Source organism: Dromiciops gliroides, chromosome 1 (genome assembly GCF_019393635.1).
Source record: "Dromiciops gliroides isolate mDroGli1 chromosome 1, mDroGli1.pri, whole genome shotgun sequence".
NCBI lineage: Eukaryota > Metazoa > Chordata > Mammalia > Microbiotheria > Microbiotheriidae > Dromiciops > Dromiciops gliroides.
The window spans coordinates 102,886,288-102,909,271 of record NC_057861.1 but is presented as its reverse complement, the minus strand read 5'-3'; positions in this window follow the sequence as shown (position 1 = coordinate 102,909,271).

Sequence of the window (22,984 nt, the reverse complement as noted above, 5' to 3'; positions counted from 1 at the left end):
TACCTTAAGTAAGCAGGCTTTTTAATGCCTCTGAAGCTAATCAAAGAGCCTCCTCCTCAATTCTTGGATAGTAACCCAGAATAAGTCATAAGATATCTACAAATGTTCCATAGACTCTCCTTAGAAGTCTTCACAATTCTTCCTGAAAGCAGAATTTTCAAGATTTCCAAATGAAGAGACATTCTAAGTGGAAAATTACATAACTTTCTTCATTAAGAATTGCTTGAAGGATCAAATGAAATTATGTATTAATTGTAGTTTGGGGGTTGTTTTTTTATAATAAAATCATTTATTATACACACTCATATATATTCATAATTCACAGATGGAATTATACGTATAATCCCAGGATGGTACAAAGTAGTTTAGGGAAAACTAGATTTTTATCTTCATTCTATGCCTTATATCACATAATTAGAAATTATACTAATATAAACTAATACAATAAAAAATTAGAAAAAAGTGAAATGTTATATATGTTTTAGAATTACTATAAGTAGGTATACACACATATAAGAGAAAGGAGAGCAAGGATTCTTAACCTTTTTTATATAATGGACTCCTTTCTCAGAATAATTAATTTTTTTAATAGAATTTTATTTTCCACAATATATGTAAAAACTTTTTTTTTAACTTTTTTTTTTTTGGTGAGGCAATTTGGGCTAAGTGACATGCCCAAGGTCACAGAGCTAGTAAGTGTCAAATGTCTGAGACCAGATTTGAACTCAGGTCCTCCTGAATCCAGGGCTGGTGCTTTATCCACTGTGCCACCTAGCCAACCCCAAAACAATTTTTTAACATCAATTTTTAAAAAAGTTTTTGTTCCAGCTTCTCTTCCTCCCTCCATTCCCACCCCCTCCCACAAGAACTCAAGCAATTCAAAATAAGCTATTTATGAGTAGTCATGGAAAACATTCCCATATTAGCTAGGTTGTGAGAGAAAATAGTCAAAAAAACCAAAACTTCATACTAAGGAATTGTCAAAGAAGAAATGAAAAAAAAATTTAAATGTGTTTGTATCTGTTTTCAGATACTATCAGTTATTTCTCTGAAGATGGGCTGCAATCTTCATAAGTCTTTCACGGTTATATTGGATCATTGCCTTGCTGAAAATAATCACATGCTTCCCAGCAGATCATCCCACACTACTGCTGTTATTTCCTATATAGTACATTGCACTCTGCTTCAGTTCATGTAGGTCTTTCCAGGTTTTTCTGATAGTATCCTATTCATCATGGCCTGTATGTAGTACCTTAAGCTTGACAGAGAATTCTCTTCATAAAAGCCCAGCAAAGTAGGTACGATATGTTTTGCCATTATAATCAATCATCATAACTATTTCCCTCCATCCCACTCCCTTCCCATGACATTTACTCTATCTTCTTTTTACCTATTCCTCCTCAGAGGTGTTTTACTTCTGACTATCCTCTCCTTCACTCTGCACTCCTGTTTTCACCCTTTCTTCCTTGTCCTCTTCCTCTCCTCTTTTCCTGCAGGGTTAAATAGATTACTTCTCCCAATTGGGTATGAATGCTATTCCCTCCATGAGCACACTCTGATGAGATCAAGGTCCCTGGGCTAATTCTGTGTTCTAAATTTTTCTTCCTCCCTCCCTCCTCAACCCTCCCTATGAGATCAAACAATTCAATATGTCATACTGGTGCAGCAATGCAGAACATCATCTTCCTTGAAAGTGTTTTGCTTTTTACTGCTCTCTCCCCCAATCTGCCCTTTCCTCCTTCCCTTCTTCCCCCCTCCCCTTTTCTCTCCCCCCAGGGTCAAAATATATTACTATACCTACTTGAGTATGTACCTTAGTCCTTCTGGGAGTTAATTCTGATGATAGTAAGGTTCACTCACTCCCCAACTCCTTCCCCCTTTTCTACTCTCCTCCATAAGCTTTTTTCTTGTTTCCTTCATGTGAACTACCTCTCCCCAGACCATCTCTCCCCTTCTCTCTCCCCCAGTTTATTTCTCCTACACCTCAACCCTATTTTAATGATGTCATCATGGACTAGTTAGGTGGCACAGTGGAAAAAGCACCAGCCCTGGACCCAGGAGGCCCCAAGCCCAAATCCAGTCGCAGACATAAGACACCCCACCCTGTCTGCCCTACAAAGAACAAAACATAAATGCTTTACAGATATCATCCCTTCATATTTAGTTCAGCCCTGTGTTCTGTGAATTTCTTACTGAGATAGTTCTTATGATTTCAAAGTATTATCTTCCCATGTAGGAATGTAAAAGGTTTGATCTTTTAATTTCCCTCATGAAGTCTTTTTTCCTGTTTACCTTTTTATGCTTCTCCAGGGTCTTGTATTTGAAAGTAAAATTTTCTATTCAGTTCAGGTCTTTTCATCACAAATGCTTGAAAGACCTCTTTCTCACTGAAATCCCATTTTTTCCTCTGAAAGATTATACTCAGTTTTGCTGGGTACATGATTTTTGGCTGAAGTCCCAGTTCCTTTGCCCTCTGCAATATTATATTCTATGCCCTCCGGTCCTTTAATGTAGAAGCTGCTAGATCTTGCTTTATCCTTATTGGAGCTCCCCAGTATTTGAATTCCTTTTTTCTAGCTGCTTGCAGTATTTTCTCCTTGACCTGGGAGTTCTGGAATTTGGCTATAATATTCCTGGAGGTTTTCCTTTTGGGATCTCTTTCAGGAGGTGATTGGTGGATTCTTTCAATTTCTATTTTAGCTTCTGCTTCTAGAATAACAGGGCAATTTCCCCCCACAATTTCTTGGAGGATGGTGTCTAAGCTTTTGTTTTGGTCATGGTTTTCAGGTAGTCCGGTGATTTTCAAATTATCTCACCTAGATTTATTTTCCAGTTCAGCTGTTTTTCCAAGGAGATATTTCACATTGCCCTCTATTTTTTCATTCAATTGGATTTGCTTTATTGTGTCTTGGTTTCTCATAAGGCCACTAGCTTCCATTTGTTCAATCCTAATTCTTAGGCAGTTATTTTCATCAGACAGTTTTTTAATCTCCTTTTCCATTTGGCTTTTCAAACTGTTGACTTTTTCTCATGACTGTCCTGCATCGCTCTCATTTCCCTTTCTATTCTTTCCTCCTTTTCTCTACATCTTCTTTCTATTTCTCCTACTTTCTCTTCAAAGTCCCTTTTGAGAGCTTCCATGGCCTGAGACCAGGTCATATTTTTCTTGGAAGCTTTGGATGTTGGAGCTTTAACCCTGTTATTATCTTCTCCTTCTGAGGTTGTGTTGTGGTCTACCTTAATTATCCCCAAAGACATTTTTGATGTTCTTCTGCTTTCTCTGCCTACTCATCCTGGCTTACTATTTCTTGGCTTTTAACTCCTTCTTAAAGTGTGACACTGTGTCCAGGATACACTATTCAAGCTACAGCCTGGCCCAGGGGATGATTGGGCTGCTTCTCTCCCTGCCTGGCCTTGCTTTCATTTGATTTTAAACTCTCCACTGAGGGGTGGGGGCAGGGGGAAGGGCTGCTTCTTGGCTCCACTCATGTTTCCAGTTTCAGAGGGTCCCAGGTGTTTTGGGTTTAACCTCAGGCCTACTTACTAAGGAGCCAACCAGCAAAGCTTTCTGTGGTGTGGTTCTCAGCTTCTGATGAGACTGCTCCCCTGCTCCCCTCCCCCACCTGGGTCTCCTGCCACTCAGGATTTCTTCCTGATTCCCTGTTGGGGTGGGACAGTTGAATTCTTCCCCCCAGTCCACTGGTACCCCTGAACTTACCTGCCCTGGGCCAGCCATTCAGTCTGATTCAGTGGCACTTGGGCAAATTCCTCTGGCGGGTATCTGGTATGTCGGCCCGATTGCAGGGTGAGGCTTTACTCATGGCCCAGCACGGCCCCCTGAAATCTATCTATAGCTGGAGAAAACTCTCAGCCCATATTTTTGTGTGTTTTTCTGCCCCAAGGGTTCTTTTATTGCTATTTTTATGGTGATTGTATCAGGAGCCCTGTGGGTTGTGTAGTTTAAAATTCTAAATGTGGGTCCTAATCTGTTCCCCCAGTTTTGGGGGAAACTGATTAAAATCACTGATAAAATGAGTTTAGGTTTTTAAGGGTTTATTGAAAGATAGAAAGAGAAAGATTGAGAACAGAATTCTACAGCCTGGCAATCCTATCTTTCCTCAATTCCTCTGTATAGTCCTTTCCTCAACTCTTCTGTGTAGTCCTCTCCTCAATTCCTCTGTTTAGTCCTCTGCTGCCACCACATGAAGTCAGGAACCAAAAGAGGGAGAACTCCTCCCCCAGTGTCCGCTTCATACTTCATGCGTCCCTCCCAGAAATGGGAAGCTCCTCAAGTTGATTGGCTGGTTGCCTTGATAGACAGTACCCATGAGCAAACGTCACTTCCTGACACCAAGGAAAAGCCACATGGCCTTGCTCTCAGAGGCATTCTCCTCATGGTGGAGCTTTCCTACAGTGTCTCCAGCAGGTGGTGTCATTTCATTCATTACAGGTTTAATGTCTTTTCTCTGCCATCTTGGCTCTGCCCAGGGTTTGTTTGTTTATCTCTGTTTTCCTTTTGAGGAAACTAAGGTAAACAAAAGCCATGTGACTTACCCATGGTCATACAGCTAGTGTCTGAGACTAGATTTGAACTCACATCTTCTTAAATTCAGACCCAGAACTCTATTCATTGTGCTACCCAGCTGTGAAAATTCATTTATTTAACAATCATTCATTTAGTGCCTATTATATATAAATTAGTATTCTATATGAGGCACTATGAAGACATAAAACATAAAAAATAAAACAGTCCCTGGCTTAAAGGAAATTGTCTTCTCATGGAAGGAGCGTAAGGTCCTTTCCAGTAAAATAAATCTCTTATTTAAGGTACTAACCTGATTACCTGTAGAGGAAAGAAGTAGATACTTGGATCTCAAATATGGTACCAACATAATACAAACTATGGCAAGTCCTTCTAAATATGTAAAGGCTTTGAGAGTGGACCAGGTTACCATGTTTTTCTTTGTCAGAGAGCCAGCTGGGATAAGTGCAAAGTTGTTAGCTCTTCATCAGAAAGTTGGTCACTAGCTAATGAATTATTTTGACCTCAACAACCATGATACCATCTACTAAGGCATGACAGAATTAAGATATTGCTTTGGTAGAGGGAAAATCCATGCAATGAAGTTAGAGGCTTTGTTGTTTAAAATATAGTTTCAGGTGTGAGAGGAAAGACAGTAAGCTCTCAGAACTAAAATATAGTTTCATTGTTGTTTCTTAATTGATCAGTCATGCCTAACTCTTCACGATCCCATTTGGGATTTTCTTAGTAAGGATACTGGAATGGTTTGCCATTTCCTTCTCCACTTCATTTTACAGATGAGGAACTGAAACAGAGTTGAGTGATTTGCCTAGGGTCACACAGCTAGTAAGTGTCTGAGACCAGATATGAACTCAGGTTTTCCTGATTCCAGGCCCAACACTCTATCCAGTATGTCACTAACTGCCCTATTAAAGTAGAATTACATTTCATTATTCACTTATATTAGGATCAAGATTCAGAGCTGAATGACTACTTAAAAGTGGAATGCTCTTTATATCATTTCTACTCCTGAGGGTGACACTTTACATAGAATCTTAAAACATGAAAGAGAGTCTATAGCAATGTAGTCCATTCTCCTCATTTAACAGCTGAGAAAACTGAGGCTTATTGTGAGGGTGTCATTCAAATCCAGTGCCGCTCATTTTAAATGGCTACATTTCTACTGTACACATTATATCTCAGATTTTGGGCACCAATAACTATCTAGAAAACAATTCTGGACCTGGAAGAAAAATATCAAAGTCTTTCTACAATTAACAAAAAAGAAATATAAAAAATCAAATAATTGAAGTTATACAAAAGTAGAATGGACTACCTCTAGAGGCAGTGGATTTCCCTCTTTATTGGAGGTAGAATGATCACTTGACAGGTATGATATAGAGAGTGTTATTGTTCATATATAAGTTGAACTAAAAGGCCTCTGAGGTCCCTTTCAGCTTTGAAAGTCTGTACAAAGCATCCACACCCCACATAAAACATAAAAAAATGCAATGCCAATGCATATTACACTATGAGAAAGGCATAGTAAACTCTCCCTGTAGCCTGTAAGCCAGAACATATTGATTTAATATGATGGATGAAATTAAGGTTATTGCTTTAATAAGCTTTGTTATTTGGCTTTATCTTGCAATCATACAGTGGATAAAAGATTGGAATCACAAAATATAGAATCTTTAAGCTCAAAGGGATTTGGACATATATGTGTATGTACATATATGTGTATATGCATGTATGCATACATATACGCATATAAGTGTTATGTACATATGAGGCATATATACATATACAAACACACACACATATATATATATGACATACTATATACCATATACCAGGTATATTGTACCATAAACCATAATAGAAGCAGAAGCATTGAGTGCCCAGATAAAAAAGCCTTCAACATCTCAGAAATACTCAGGCAAGATTGCATTATAATCCTGTACATAAGAATTTCAAATGATCATTTAATATTAGAATTTAGATTTAGAGATAGAAGGAGCCTTAAAAGTCTTATAATTGAACCTCTTCATTTTACAGAAGAGAAAAAAACTAAAGGCCAACCTGCAGTGACTTGCTCAGTTACATGGGTCTTAAGTGACAGAAACAGCATTTGCTTTTATTTCCTTTTTCATTACAACATACCATGTGCTTTAAGATAAATTAGCTTTGACAAATGTCCACATACTTCCAGCTTTAAGAAACGCACTTCATCCTCAATGCTATCCATTCCACTTTCAGATATTTTGCATCATTTGTAAATTCTTCCTTATGTTGAACTATAGTTTGAACCCTTTCTTCAATTCTGAGTCTTCAAGGGCCAACCTGAGTCATATATATTGTATAATAATAATGGGGGGGGGCAGCTAGGTGGCGCAGTGGAAAGAGCACCGGCCCTGGAGTCAGGAGTACCTGGGTTCAAATCTGGCCTCAGACACTAAACACTTACTAGCTGTGTGACCCTGGGCAAGTCACTTAACCCCAATTGCCTCACTAAAAAAACAAAACAAAACAAATAATAATAATAATAATAATAATGGGAATGTGATATATCTCAGAAGGATTTTAGCTTAATATATTTTAAGCAAAAGTAGATTAATTTTAAAAAGGTCAATTTTTAATATAAAATGTCCTTCAGAATTATATCATTTTAGAAGAGGATCTCCAAATCCAAGAAAAAAAAAGAAAGAAAGAACTGTGGAGTAGAGATGCTGATTGAACCATATTATTTCTTTTGTTTTGGGTGCTGTTGTTTTTTTTTTCTATTTTGAGGTTTTGCATCACTGCTCTGATTCTTTCTCTTGTAACAGGATTAATGCAGAAATAGGATTAATGTTATTATGTGTATATATATATGTGTGTGTATATATATATCTATATGTATATGTATAGATATATATAGATATAACCTATATCAGATTACCTGCTGTCTAGGGGAGGGGGGAAGGAGGGGAGGGAGGGAGGGAGAAAAATCTGAAAGTGTAAAGCATGTATAAACAAAAGTTGAGAACTATCTTTACATGTAACGGAAAAAATAAAATATCTCAAAAAAAAAAAAGAATTATATCATTCAGAATATAATAAAATATGATAATACAGGGGGCATCTAGGTGGCACAGTGGATAAAGCACCGGCCCTGAATTCAGAAGGACCTGAGTTCAAATCCGGCCTCAAACACTCGACACTTACTAGCTGTCTGACCCTGGGCAAGTCACTTAACCCTCATTGCCCCACCATAAACCAAACAAACAAAACAACAACAACAACAAATATGATAATACATATTTGCAAAGTATTTTGCATGAATCCTTTTATTTGACCTCACATCAATACTTTGAAGTACTAATTTTTTTAATCCCCTTTTTGTTAATGTAGAAATTAGAGGCATAGACAAGTTTAGTATTTACTCATTTTCAAAGATTAATACTTGACATTTTACAAGGCATTTTTATTTGTTTTTTTAACAACAATCTTACAATATAGATAGTGTAATTAGTAATTTCCAATTTTACAGATGACAAAACTGATGCTCAGACATATGTGGATGCTTGACCCTAGTCTCCCAAATAGTAAATGTAGGTCTTCTGTATGCTGTTTACTGTACATCCCCAGGAATCACGCTACCTCTGCCTCTCTGATGATACCCGATTAATGGAGCCTACTATCCACTTTTAATTTTTAAACATGTGTTGATTTCTAAGTCAAAGTTCTCTATTAGGTGACCTCAGCTCTTCTTGTCAATTCTTCTGCATCTAAGCAATTTGTCTATTGTAGGGTAAATGAAAATATTTGGAGGATACATTAATACCCTAGGGATAGGGCAGCTAGGTAGCACAGTGGATAAAGCACCTGCCCTGGATTCAGGAGGACCTGAGTTCAAATTTGGCCTAGCACACTTGACACTTACTAGTTCTGTGACCCTGGGCAAGTCACTTAATCATCATCGCCCCCCATCCCCTCCAAAATACCCTAGGGATGCTATTCTACCATCAAATTCAGGGGAGTAATGAATTACTAATTGGTACCTAAGGGAATCCTTCAGAGTAGATCCTAAATGCTTATACTAGCTAGGGATAAAGGAAGAAATTATGCCAGGTTCTGTCTCCAGAACCATTGTGAAAAGTTTTCAATGGGCATTTCATTCTTTTCATTGTTTTCCTTTTGTGATATTTGTGTATTTATAGTCTCTCAGGACTTCAAAAATCCTATTTCAGATTGAAAAAAAATATTTTATCAAGGAAATAGCTGGCCCTAATTCTACTTTCCATGTCTGATTGAATGAATGATTAAAAAGAATTTCTAAAACATTTACTACGTGTCAAACAGCTTAGCATTGGAGATAGCAATAGAAAGGTGAGGCAGTTCCAACTTTCAAGAAATTCACATTGTAATGTAGGGAGATGGATGGAGGGTTGGGAGCCCATATAGGAGGGGTTGAGACAATTGTAAAATCTGATGATTCTTAGGCTGTAGTGGGCAAGGCAGGGGGTGGAGCCAAGATGGTGGACAGAAGCTGAACTCTCCTTCAGTTCCCTTAAAAAGAACATTAAATCAAGCCTCTGGACATATTCTGAAACTACAGAACCTGCAAAGAGACAAAGAGACACAGTCTTCCAACCAGAGATAATTTAGAATACTTTAGGAGAGGTTGGTCTCACTTGGGCACAAGGGAGGCTCAGCACACCACAGCACAGCACATTGTGGAGGGGGGTGGGGCAAGTCAGCAAGAAACTGTAGGCCACAACCAAGGAACTGAGGCACCTGGATCCTGGCTCACCAAGCTGGAGGCACAGCAGGCCAGTGGCAAAACCCCCTAGCACCAGCCAAGAGGGCAGGCTGCCGGCTAGAGGGCCACCCAGAGGACTGGCACGACCAAGCCTGGCAATCCTTGCACTCCAGGAGCAAGCGCAGGGTGGTGAGAAATACACAAGCCATAGAAACCTCCGGATAGAAAGCCAGTGTCACAGCCCCTATTACCCAGCACAAGAAGCTTGAAACAGGGACCCTGGTGCCCCCAGAGCAGAACTCAGCTTAAAAAAAAAAATAAACTGCAATATGAGTAAGAAACAAAAAAAGAGCTTTTACAATTGAGAGATTCTGTGTCAACAAGGAAGAGGCAAACACAAACTCAGATGAGGACAATACTCTCAAATTGCCTACATGTGAATCTTCAAGAGGGAAGATGAATTGGTCTCAAGAAAAAAAAAATCCCTTGGAAGAGCTCAAAAAGGATTTTAAAAATCCAATGAGAGAGTTAGAAGAAAAAAATGGGGAGAGAAATGAAAGCAACAGAAGAAAATTACGAAAAAAGAATCAGGAGCTTTGAAAAGGAAGCACAAAGATTGACTGAAGAAAACAATTCCTTAAAAAATTCATTTGTCTGGTGGATCCAAGATAGCAGAGGAAAGATATTAAATGCACAGAGCTCCTGATACAATCATCCCATAAATAGCAATAAAATAATCCTTGGAGGAGAAAAACACACACAAAAAAAATGGGCTGAGAGTTTTCTACAGACATAGATAGATTTCAGGGGGGCATGCTGGGCCATGAGTAAAGCCTAACACCACAATCAGGCCAACACATCAGACACCCACACTCTTAATCAGTTGCAAAACCGGCATCTTCTGGAACTAAGCGTCTGGTTGGGTTAAACGGCTGGCCAGGGGGGTAAGTTCAGGGGTACCCAGTAGACTGGGGGGAAGAATTCAACTGTCCAACCCCAACAGGGAACCAGGAAGAAGTCCTGAGCAGTGGGAGGCCCAGGTGGGGTAGGGGAGTAGACTCGGTCAAATCTAAGAACCACACCACAAAAAGCTTTGCTCGGTTGTTTAGTAAGTAGGCTTGAGGTTATCTCCGGACCAGAGAAAAGGCCAGGTGAGATTGAAACCTGCCCACCCTCAACCCAAAACACCTGGGACCCTCTGAAGCTGGAAACAGGAGTGGAGCCAAGAAGCAGCCCTTCCCCCTGCCCCCACCCCTCAGTGGAGAGTTTAAAATCAAATGAAAGCAAGGCCAGGCAGGGAGAGAAGAAGCCCAATCATCCCCTGGGCCAGGCTGTAGCTTGAATAGTGTATCCTAGACGCAGTGCCACACTTTAAGAAGGAGTTAAAAGCCAAGAAATAGTAAGCCAGGATGAGTAGGCAGAGAAAGCAGAAGAACATCAAAAATGTCTTTGGGGGTAAGTAAGGTAGACCACAACACAACCTCAGAAGGAGAAGATAATAACAGGGTTAAAGCTCCAACATCCAAAGCTTCCAAGAAAAATATGACCTGGTCTCAGGCCATGGAAGCTCTCAAAAGGGACTTTGAAGAGAAAGTAGGAGAAATAGAAAGAAGATGTAGAGAAAAGGAGGAAAGAATAGAAAGGGAAATGAGAGCGATGCAGGACAGTCATGAGAAAAAGTCAACAGTTTGAAAAGCCAAATGGAAAAGGAGATTAAAAAAACTGTCTGATGAAAATAACTGCCTAAGAATTAGGATTGAACAAATGGAAGCTAGTGGCCTTATGAGAAACCAAGACACAATAAAGCAAATCCAATTGAATGAAAAAATAGAGGGCAATGTGAAATATCTCCTTGGAAAAACAGCTGAACTGGAAAATAAATCTAGGTGAGATAATTTGAAAATCACCGGACTACCTGAAAACCATGACCAAAACAAAAGCTTAGACACCATCCTCCAAGAAATTGTGGGGGAAAATTGCCCTGTTATTCTAGAAGCAGAAGCTAAAATAGAAATTGAAAGAATCCACCAATCACCTCCTGAAAGAGATCCCAAAAGGAAAACCTCCAGGAATATTATAGCCAAATTCCAGAACTCCCAGGTCAAGGAGAAAATACTGCAAGCAGCTAGAAAAAAGGAATTCAAATACTGGGGAGCTCCAATAAGGATAAAGCAAGATCTAGCAGCTTCTACATTAAAGGACCGGAGGGCATAGAATATAATATTGCAGAGGGCAAAGGAACTGGGACTTCAGCCAAAAATCATGTACCCAGCAAAACTGAGTATAATCTTTCAGAGGCAAAAATGGGATTTCAGTGAGAAAAAGGTCTTTCAAGCATTTGTGATGAAAAGACCTGAACTGAATAGAAAATTTTACTTTCAAATACAAGACCCTGGAGAAGCATAAAAAGGTAAACAGGATAAAAGACTTCATGAGGGAAATTAAAAGATCAAACCTTTTACATTCCTACATGGGAAGATAATACTTTGAAATCATAAGAACTATCTCAGTAAGAAATTCACAGAACACAGGGCTGAACTAAATATGAAGGGATGATATCTGTAAAGCATTTATGTTTTGTTCTTTGTAGGGCAGACAGGGTGGGGTGTCTTATGTCTGCGACTGGATTTGGGCTTGGGGCCTCCTGGGTCCAGGGCTGGTGCTTTTTCCACTGTGCCACCTAACTAGTCCATGATGACATCATTAAAATAGGGTTGAGGTGTAGGAGAAATAAACTGGGGGAGAGAGAAGGGGAGAGATGGTCTGGGGAGAGGTAGTTCACATGAAGGAAACAAGAAAAAAGCTTATGGAGGAGAGTAGAAAAGGGGGAAGGAGTTGGGGAGTGAGTGAACCTTACTATCATCAGAATTAACTCCCAGAAGGACTAAGGTACATACTCAAGTAGGTATAGTAATATATTTTGACCCTGGGGGGAGAGAAAAGGGGAGGGGGAAGAAGGGAAGGAGGAAAGGGCAGATTGGGGGAGAGAGCAGTAAAAAGCAAAACACTTTCAAGGAAGATGATGTTCTGCATTGCTGCACCAGTATGACATATTGAATTGTTTGATCTCATAGGGAGGGTTGAGGAGGGAGGGAGGAAGAAAAATTTAGAACACAGAATTAGCCCAGGGACCTTGATCTCATCAGAGTGTGCTCATGGAGGGAATAGCATTCATACCCAATTGGGAGAAGTAATCTATTTAACCCTGCAGGAAAAGAGGAGAGGAAGAGGACAAGGAAGAAAGGGTGAAAACAGGAGTGCAGAGTGAAGGAGAGGATAGTCAGAAGTAAAACACCTCTGAGGAGGAATAGGTAAAAAGAAGATAGAGTAAATGTCATGGGAAGGGAGTGGGATGGAGGGAAATAGTTATGATGATTGATTATAATGGCAAAACATATCGTACCTACTTTGCTGGGCTTTTATGAAGAGAATTCTCTGTCAAGCTTAAGGTACTACATACAGGCCATGATGAATAGGATACTATCAGAAAAACCTGGAAAGACCTACATGAACTGAAGCAGAGTGCAATGTACTATATAGGAAATAACAGCAGTAGTGTGGGATGATCTGCTGGGAAGCATGTGATTATTTTCAGCAAGGCAATGATCCAATATAACCGTGAAAGACTTATGAAGATTGCAGCCCATCTTCAGAGAAATAACTGATAGTATCTGAAAACAGATACAAACACATTTAAATTTTTTTTTCATTTCTTCTTTGACAATTCCTTAGTATGAAGTTTTGGTTTTTTTGACTATTTTCTCTCACAACCTAGCTAATATGGGAATGTTTTCCATGACTACTCATAAATAGCTTATTTTGAATTGCTTGAGTTCTTGTGGGAGGGGGTGGGAATGGAGGGAGGAAGAGAAGTTGGAACACAAAGTTTTAAAAAATTGATGTTAAAATTTGTTTTTGCATATATTTTGGAAAATAGAATTCTGTTTAAGATAAAAAAATCATTTGGCCAAATGGAAATAAAAGGTGCATATTCTCACTGAAGAAAACAATGCCTTAAAAATTAAAATTGGACAGTTGGAAGATAATGACTCCATGAGTCACCAGGCATGAGTCACCAGGAATTAGTCAAACAGAGTCAAAACAATGTGGTGGGCAAAGTAAATAATGGTTCAAAGGTTGCAACAATAAGGTAAATTATAAGTCTAGAAAGATTATTGGCAGAGAAAATAGCACATGCTTTCTTTTCAGCGGGATGTTGCCCTGGTTCTCACAATGTTCCTCTCAGCAGGGTGGTGGCACTCTGATTTTCACTTCTTTCAGAAGGTGGATTCTTTCAATTTATATTTTACCTTCTGCTTATAGAATATCAGGGAAATTTCCCTATTTCTTGGAAGATGATGTCTAGGCTATTTTTTTTTTATTGTCGCTTTCAGGTAGTTCAATAATTTTCAAATTATCTCTCCTGGATCAATTTTCCAAGTCAGTTTTTTTTTTTCAGTGAAATATTTTACATTGCCTTTTTCCCCATTCTTTTGGTTTTGTTTTATTGTTTCTTGATTTCTCATAAAGTCATTAGCTTCCATTTGTTTAATCCTAATTTTTAAGGAGGTATTTTCTTCAGAGAACTTTTGTATCTCCTTTTCCATTTGGCCAGTTCAGTTTTTCAAGACACTCTTTTCCTCACTGACTTTTTGTAGTTCTTTTACCATTTGGTCTAGTCTATTTTTAAGGTGTTCTTTTCTTCAGTATTTTTGTCTCCTTTACCAAGCTTTTAACTTTTTTTTTTCATGATTTTCTTTATCACTCTCATTTCTCTTTCCATTTTTTACTCTACTTCTCTTAATTTATTTTCAAAGTCCTTTGTGAGCCCTTCTATGTCCTGAGACAAATTCATATTTTGATTGGAAGCTTTGGATATAGGAGCTTTGAATTTTTTGTTTGTTTGTCAGTTTGTTTTTGATGGGCAATGAAGGTTAAGTGCCTTGCCCAGGGTCACACAGCTAGTAAGTGTCAAGTGTCTGAGGCCAGATTTGAACTCAGGTCCTCCTGAATCCAGGGCCAGTGCTTTATCCACTGTACCACCTAGCTGCCCCAGCTTTGAATTTTTTATCTTCTGAAGGTGTACTTTGATCTTCCTTCTCACCATAGAAACTTTCTAGGGTCAGCATTTTTTTTTCTGTTTACTCATTTTCCCAGCCTATTTCTTGACTTTTAACTATTTGTTAAAGTGAGGCACTGCTTCCTGGGTGGAGGGCACACTGTGCCCAGCTTCAGGAGGTTTGTGAAGCTGTTTTTAAAGATACTTCTAGGAATTTGTAAGTTTTTAGTTCTTCTAAGTTGGTATGACTTAAGGATAGGTATGTTTAGTACTCTCTTGGCCTGTGTTCTGGTCTTCAAGCAACAGTGATCTTGTTTTTCTGCCCTGGAGCTATGAAAAAAATCCCACTCCACTGTGACCTCAAGTTTCAGGGTGCTTGTACTCCTCCCCTGCCTGGGACTGACACCCAAAATTGTGACCTGGATTTGAGTATGGGCCAAACAACAGGGTCCTGTCACGGTGCTGGCAAAGCAATCCCTGTAATCTCCTCTTGCCCTATTATTTGACCCCTTTATTGCTTGTGGAGGCTCCCAAAGACCACTCTTGGTTTGCTGTTGATGTGGCTGTGTCTCTGCTGAGCCTGGGGCTGCAATGGTATGGCCTGTGCTGGACTGCTCTCCACTCTCTCTCGGGTAGAACAGACCTTTCCTGCCAACATTCTAAGTTGTCTTTGGCTGGAAAATTATTTCACCTTGTCTTTTTGTGGGTTCTGCTGCTCCAAAAATTGTCTTATGGCATTACTTGAAGGCATTTGGAGGGATCTTGGGGAGAGCTCAGACAAGTCACTGCCTTTCCTCTGCCATCTTGACCCTGATTCCATTTCTCCTTTTCTATAATCTCTTTGGGATACAGACCAAGCAGTGACATTAATGATTCTAAGTGTATGCTCTTTGGGAGTACTTCCAAATTGTTCTCCAGAATTGTCACCCTAGTTCATAACTCTGCTAACACTGTATTAGTGTTCCAATTTTTCCACATCCCTATAAGCATTTGTCATTTTCCTTTAATGTCATGATAGCTAGTCTGATAGGGTTAAGATAGTATCTCCCATTTGTTTTCATTTGAATTTCTCTAAACAGCAGTGATTCAAGGTATTTCTATGGTACTATAGATAACTTTAGATTCTTCTGAAAACTGTATGTTCATATCCTTTGACCATTTATCAAGTGGGGAATGCCATTTATTTTTATAAGTTTGGCACAGTGCCCTAGATATTTGACAAATTAGTCCTTTATCAGAGAAACTTGCTGCAATTTTCCTCAGTTTTCTGTTTTCCTTCCAATTTTTTCCTGCATTAGTTTTTTTTTGTAAACCTTTTTAATTTCATGTAATTCAAATTATTTTATTCCCTATAATCATATTTATCTCTTGTTTGGTCATAAATTCTTCTCTCATAAAATTGACAGGGAAATTTTTCAATGTTCCCATAATTTACTTATAATATCACCCTTTTTTCCTGTTGATTTTTTGTCTTGATCTTCCCTGACACCACAGTTGATTCTTTGGTCAGGTTCTTTTTTGACATTAGCTCATTTTTACACCCTTTTTCTTGACTTCGATCTTTTTGTTACTGTTGTGCTCTGTTCCTGGGGTGGGTTGGGATGTACCTTCTCAAGTTTCTGGCTTTTTTTTTTTAAACAACTCTTTTCAGAGCTAGTTTGGGGTTTTACTTTTTGAATTTTCAGTGCTTTCAAGGTGGTGATATCTGGGGAAAGGTGTGATCATTGCTCTCTTGCTCTGTACTGTGATTCTTACTCATGAAGGGCCCCTGTTCTCTTGGGATTATGATCAATACTGCCCCTCAGATCCTCTCTCCCTTTGGACCAGAATGAGTACTTCTTCTCAGCTTACCTGATCCATTGAGCCTGGAATAGATACTGCCTATCAAGACATCCAATCCCTTTTGACCAAAAAATGCTCATCTCTGCCTTTGACCTACAATTAAGAAGTACATATTTGCAATGGAGTTGTCAAAAGCACATGGTCTTACTTCCAGTGCTAAAACAGAGACACATTTAATCTCTTTATTGCCAGTTTCAGATCCCATTACTACTTCTGATTTGAGAATTCCTGAAGCTGTTGCTTTTGTCACTATCACCCAATCCTACTATTGGTGTTTCATATACATGGGCTCCAGGCCAGCTTCCACCTACATGTCACTAATTTCTCTTTCTGGTTTCCTATTTTATCTCAGGCTAGAAGAATGCCTTACTCTGACCTTTTGTTGCATCAGTCACTCTAAAATTAGATTTGAAGAATTATTATTAAGTTGTTGGTGGGTAATATTAGGAGAGTTCAGTTGATTGCTTTCTCTGTTCTGCCATTTTGTCTCTGCCCCTAGAAGACTTGAAGGATTCATGATGGGGAAAAAAATGTTATCCATTTTCAGAGAAAGGGAACTAATGAACTTAGTGAAAACTGAAAAAAAAGCAAAAAAAAAGTGAAATTCTTCACTTTTTTGCTTTTTTGCAACATGGCTAATATGAAATATGTTTTGCATTATTTTACATGTATAATTGATATCATATTACTTGCCTTCTAATGGGTGTGGGGGGCATTGGAGGGAAAGAGAGAATTTGGAGCTAAAATTAAATAAATTTAAGTGAAAAAGATTTTTAAAAAAATAACAATTCAACAAAAACCCACCACCATATCAATAATTCCTGATATCTTATAGCCATCTCCATTCTTCTACCTCTATAAAGAAGTGATCAAGTCCATTTACTCAATTCTTCTTGGAGGTCAAACTTCCTTATTATAATAACAATATTTAATTTCAGTTTTTGCCTTCAATTTATATTATTGTAGTTCCTGTAATTATTACTTTCCTAGTGAGGTGCATGAAGTGTTCAAGGATGCCTAGTAACTCTGGTATGAGGGCTTACTGGGCCCTTTTTAGGGCTGCTCATATACATATATTGTCTACCCGGCACTTATTTCTCATCTGTGGTTCCAAAAAACTGTACCATACACAGCAGCCATACCCTGGTAAAACATCTTGCCAGATGGGCTAAACCAGGGTGGAAATAACCAATGGGCCTCAAACCCTTTGATGAGTTAGGAGGGTGTCTACTCCATATATGTGAAAAAAGCTCCCGATAGTATGTGAAGATGAGAACTCTTTGCTCTAATAGCCATCAAGGCCAAAGCAGAGTTTAGTCAATAATCAAAGATGCCAAGGTCATCCATTGCATCCTAGTGTACTGCTAGTTGTCCTGACTGTGGTCTTGCCAGTAGACTTCGAAGACTCTGGAAGAGAGAGTGAGGCTGACAATTTGTGCAACTTTGTCTCACTTAAATCCAATTTATGCATGAGTCAAGACATGAATATATGATTTCATTGGTCTTCTTTCATAGTTATACAATGACAACAACTTTCCTAGTTCTGTTTATGTCACTCTGAATCAGTTGTTGTAAGTCTTTCATTGATGTTCAGAATTCTTCATATCCATCATTTCTTGATGTACAGCAATATTTCATTACATTCATGGAACAGTTGTTTAGCCATTCATTAATCACTGGGTGTTTTGGCTGATGCTATTTCTTTCTACCACATAAAGTGTTGCTATGCATTTCATTCTAACTTTAATTCCAAGCTGACTTCATCTTATTTACTTCAATATATGTTCCAGTTGTAACGATTGGAATAACGCCACCTGCTGGATACTTACTGTAGAAGAGTTCTGCCCATGAAGGGAAGGTCTTTGAGGGCAAGACCAGGAGTCAGGAAGTGACGCGGACTAGTGGGAGGAGGAAGGAAGAGACTGGCGCTCAGTCTCGGTCTCTTTTTTCCTCTGGACTCTGGTGGAGAAGGGAGCTAGAAATGTGCTCTCCCTTTAATAGATAGAAATCTAGGCCTTTTTCTCTCTCTTTACCAAATTCTTATTCTCCTTAATAAATGCTTAAAAGTCTAACTCTTGCTAAAGCTTATAATTTATTGGCGACCACTCATTAGATATTTTAGACAGTTTAGCTAGAATTTTAACCCTTAACACAGTTAAACAGAGTGGCTATTCAAGGAAATGGCATGGTCTTAGCTAAACTACCAACTGCTCTTATGGGCTACTGGACCAATCTCCAACTAAATATGTTAGATACCTTTCCTCTAGATTTCCTCTGGGAATAAAACAAAATAATAAAATAAAGTGGGATTTACTTGTAGAGAAGGGGAATAGGAAGTTATTTAAATAGGCTGGAACAAGAAATCAGTTATAATTAGGTAGAATTTGAAAGAGATAAATGTCAAGTTTGACAGCTGAATTTAAAAAAAGGACAAAATGGAGGAGGAATGGCTAGTTCACCTGACAAAAAGATTTGAGTGATTTAGTGGAATTTTATCTCCATATATATCAGCTATTTTGCATGGTAGCCATAAATGCTAAAGTGTTCTTAGACTGCCAGAAAAGCACAGCTTCCAAGACTAAGGAGATAATAGCTTGGTCCCAACCTCTTCCCTGCTCAGAACACATATTGATTGCTATGTTGAACTCTGGTAACATTTTTAAAAGAATGACATTGATAAGTTTGAGAGTATAATAGGTTGAGTCAAGATGATGGCATAGCCAAAAGAAAACTGCCAAGGTCTCCCCTATAACTTCTCCAAATGATTTTAAACAACACAGCAGATCCTGATCTGGAAATTTCAGAAAAAAATTACAGTGATTCATTTTCCCATCAGTATATGGAGACAGAAAGGTAGGTTTATGGATACTGGGGATATGATCTCCATTGTTTTTTGTTTGGTTGGTTGTTTTTTTGCAGGGCGATGATGCTTAAGTGACTTGCCCAGGGTCACACATCTAGTAAGTGTTAAGTGTGTGAGGCCGGATATAAACTTAGGTCCTCCTGAATTCATGGCCATTGCTTTATCCACTGCTCCACCTAGCTGACCCCTCCATTTTTTAAAAACAATTATTCTATTTATTTATTTGTTTATTTTTTGAGGGGCAATGAGGGTTAAGTGACTTGCCCAGGGTCACACAGCTAGTAAGTGTCAAGTGACTGGGGCCAGATTTGAACTCAAGTCCTCCTGAATCAAGGGCCAGTGCTTTATCCTCTGCACCAACTAGCTTTCCCCAACATGGCTTATTTTAAATGTTTAATTGCTTAATTTGACTTTATCAATCTTCCTTACAATGAAAGTTCCTATAGAGCATCTATGGAAGTTTTATTTATAGTTTGAATGATGAAAAACCTTCATAAGATAGTAAGTATGTATTGTGATTTATACTTATCAATCAATTGTTACCATCAAAGGCTGGCATATTCTGAGATTATGGGCTCTTCTTAGCTCTATTTTCAATTTTTTTCATATAAATATTTTATTATTTTCCAGGAGAAATTAATTAAATTGTAAGCAAGAAAACTATAGAATTAATCAATAAAACTAAAACCTGGTTCTCAGAAAAAAAAACAATAAAATAGACAAACCATTGGTTAATTTGATTAAACATAAAGAAAGGAGAAAATCAAATTACCAGTACAAAAAATGAAAGGGGTGGGGGCAGCTAGGTGGTGCAGTGGATAGAGAACTGGTCCTGGATTCAGGAGTACCTGAGTTCAAATCCAGCCTCAGATGCTTGACACTTACTAGTTGTGTGACCCTGGGCAAGTCATTTAACCCCAATTGCCTCACCAAAAAAAAAAAAAAAAGAAGAAGAAAAGAAAGAAAGGGGTGATTTTACCCAACTGTATGCCAATAAATTTGACAATCTAAATGAAATGGATAAATATTTACAAAAATACAAACTGCCCAGATTAACTTAAGAGGAAATAAAATCCTTAAATAAGCCCATATCAGAAAAAGAAATTGAACAAGCCATTAATGAACTCTCTAAGGAAAAATGTCCAGGGCCAGATGGGTTTACAATTTAATTCTACCAAACATTTAAAGAACAATTAATTCTGATATTACTTAAATTATTTTGAAAAATAGGTGAAGAAGGAGTTCTACCAAATTCCTTTTATGATGCAAATATGGTGTTAATATGAAAACCAGGCAGCATCAAAAAAGAGAAAGAAAATTATAGAGCAATTTCCCTAATGAATACTGATGCAAAAATCTTAAATAAGATATTAGCCAGGAGATTACAGCAAGTGATCACCAGGATAATACACTATGACCAGGTGGGATTTATACCAGGAATGCAGGGGTGGTTCAACATTAGGAAAACTATTAACATAATCAACCACATCAGTAAGAAAGCTAACTAAAATCATATGATTATTTCAATAGATACAGAGAAAGTATTTTTGACAAAATACAGCACTCATTCCTATTAAAAACATTAGATAGTTTAGGAATAGGTAGTGCTTTCCTTAAAATAATAAGTTGTATCTACCTAAAACCATTAGCAAGCATTAAATGTAAATAGAAATGTTAGAGGCCTTCCCAATAAGATCAGTGGTGAAATAGGGATGTTCATTATCACCTCTATTATTTAATATTGTACCCTCTATTGTTTTTAAAGTCTAGACCAGTAGTTGGCAAACTATAGCCCACAGTCCAGAGTTTGCCAGCCTGACATCTAGACAATTGTAAGGGCCAAAATTGGTATGGGGGAATTAATTGGGCAGCTCACCTTAATATTGAGGTAAGAAAGGAGATTAACCGCCTCTTTCAAAAAACAAAATGGGGTTTATTAATCGGAACAAATTTAAAACACAAATAAGTTTAATAGGACTAGGAACAATAAAAAAATGAATAGGGGAAGGAAAAACATACAAACTGCAAACTCACCACCACCCAGATTAAGCAGTTTTCAAAGAGGACCAGTTGCACACCATTTAAGTACCTTGCTCCCTCTCACAGTCATGCCAGAGTGCTCTTTCCTCCCTTATGTCTCTCAGAAGCCCCCTATCTCATAGGAAAAAGGGCTGTCCACACACACAGAGCCCTGATTGACAGAAATAACAAGCAGCCCTTATAAATGCCAGCCCCCTAGCTTCTGGATGCTGAAGATCACCTGACTGCCCTCACCAGGCTTCCTGTTATTATAATTTGTCTAGTCCCATGCAGGTGTGTGGGTGTCTGGTGTGAGCCAGTGCACAAGGGCGTACTGGAGCCTCCAATCCCAGTCAAAAATGGGGGTCACAGGAGCCCTACATCACAACTAATTCCTTTCATTCTCCACTTTGCTTCATTAAGAAACACGGGGGGCAGCTAGATGGCACAGTGGTAAAGCGCCGGCCCTGGATTTAGGAGTACCTGAGTTCAAATCCGGCCTCAGACACTTGACACTTACTAGCTGTGTGACCCTGGGCAAGTCACTTAACCCTCATTGCCCTACCAAAAAAAAACAAAAAAAAAAAAAGAAAGAAAAGAAAAAGAAAAAAGAAACATGGGGTGTTTCATTGATGAAGCAGTAAAAAATAACAGAATATCATAAGCTATGCTAACAAATAATATGCAAATACAATATAGGAAAAGGAGAAAGGTAAAATTTTGTCCAGAGGGGCTGTCCCTAATGGACTCACTCTTTGACAATGTCTACAGAGGGAAGGCCTCTGCAGAAGATACATATTACAGATGCTTTATATAATAACAGAAGGAAAAAACAAAAATGTCAATTTGGAGTCCTCGAAATTCTTTGTTGAGTGTGAAGATGCCATCAGGGAGACTGGATTCTGGTTAACTCTGAATTCTGGTTGTTTCTGAATACTTGTACTACTTTAGCTGTTGAACTGCTGGATTTCCACTGATCTTTAGTATAGCATTGCCAGTGATCAAATTAAACAGTGAGAGTTCTTCAAAATATAACTCATATAGAACAAATGTAAACTTGATACATGCAGCATACTACTTTCCCCCTGTAGAGGTTGCTTATACCCATATGCAATACAGAGTTGAGGCAGTTATGATATCAATAACACTTTTTACCACCATATGTCTACATCAAGGCTAAATTTAGTTATGTGTCTGTGATGACACCTGAAAATGTTATGGAAATGTTACCACACCACATCTCATGGTTTTGTACACCATCCAGTAATTGTACTAGGCCTCAGGTGATTGGATTCTGACCATGCCACCAGACTGAGTGAAAAAGCCAAGTTAAGTTAAACTAGGTGCATGTGTTGGAGTTACCATGACACCAGGCCATTTTTGGAGGGAGATAGGAAGAAACTGGATTATGTCCAGTGATTGTGCTCTACATAGCCACTATCATCAACAAACAATGGACTTCCTGAATGTATTTGGATTAAGGGAATCCTGCCTCCAAGTTTCACTGAATGCCTATTCTCTTAGCCATGACTGTTCTCTCAGCCTTCATCAGGGCTTCTTACGTGTACCTGTCTCTCCTCCTGTTTTACTTATATCCTCTTTATGGCCTGCATCGTGGAGTTGAACCATCTCTGTTAAGCTTGGTGTAAGAACAATAGTCTCTGAAATGGTAAGTTTCCATAATTCATAAATCTCATATTAATTTCACCAAAAACAATTTGATCATAAAATGCATGTTATTTCATTGTCTTTTATTGTTCCGTGTGTATTTTTTTCTATTTATTCATCTCTCTAATTTTGAAACATTGCAAGATGGTTTTGATTTCATAATACAATGTTAATTCTAGGAGTATTGTGCTCCCATATTCTGAGTTGTTTGTTTTTGTTATTTTTTCTCAACTGATTATTTGATCAAACTCTTTAAAGCATTTCCCT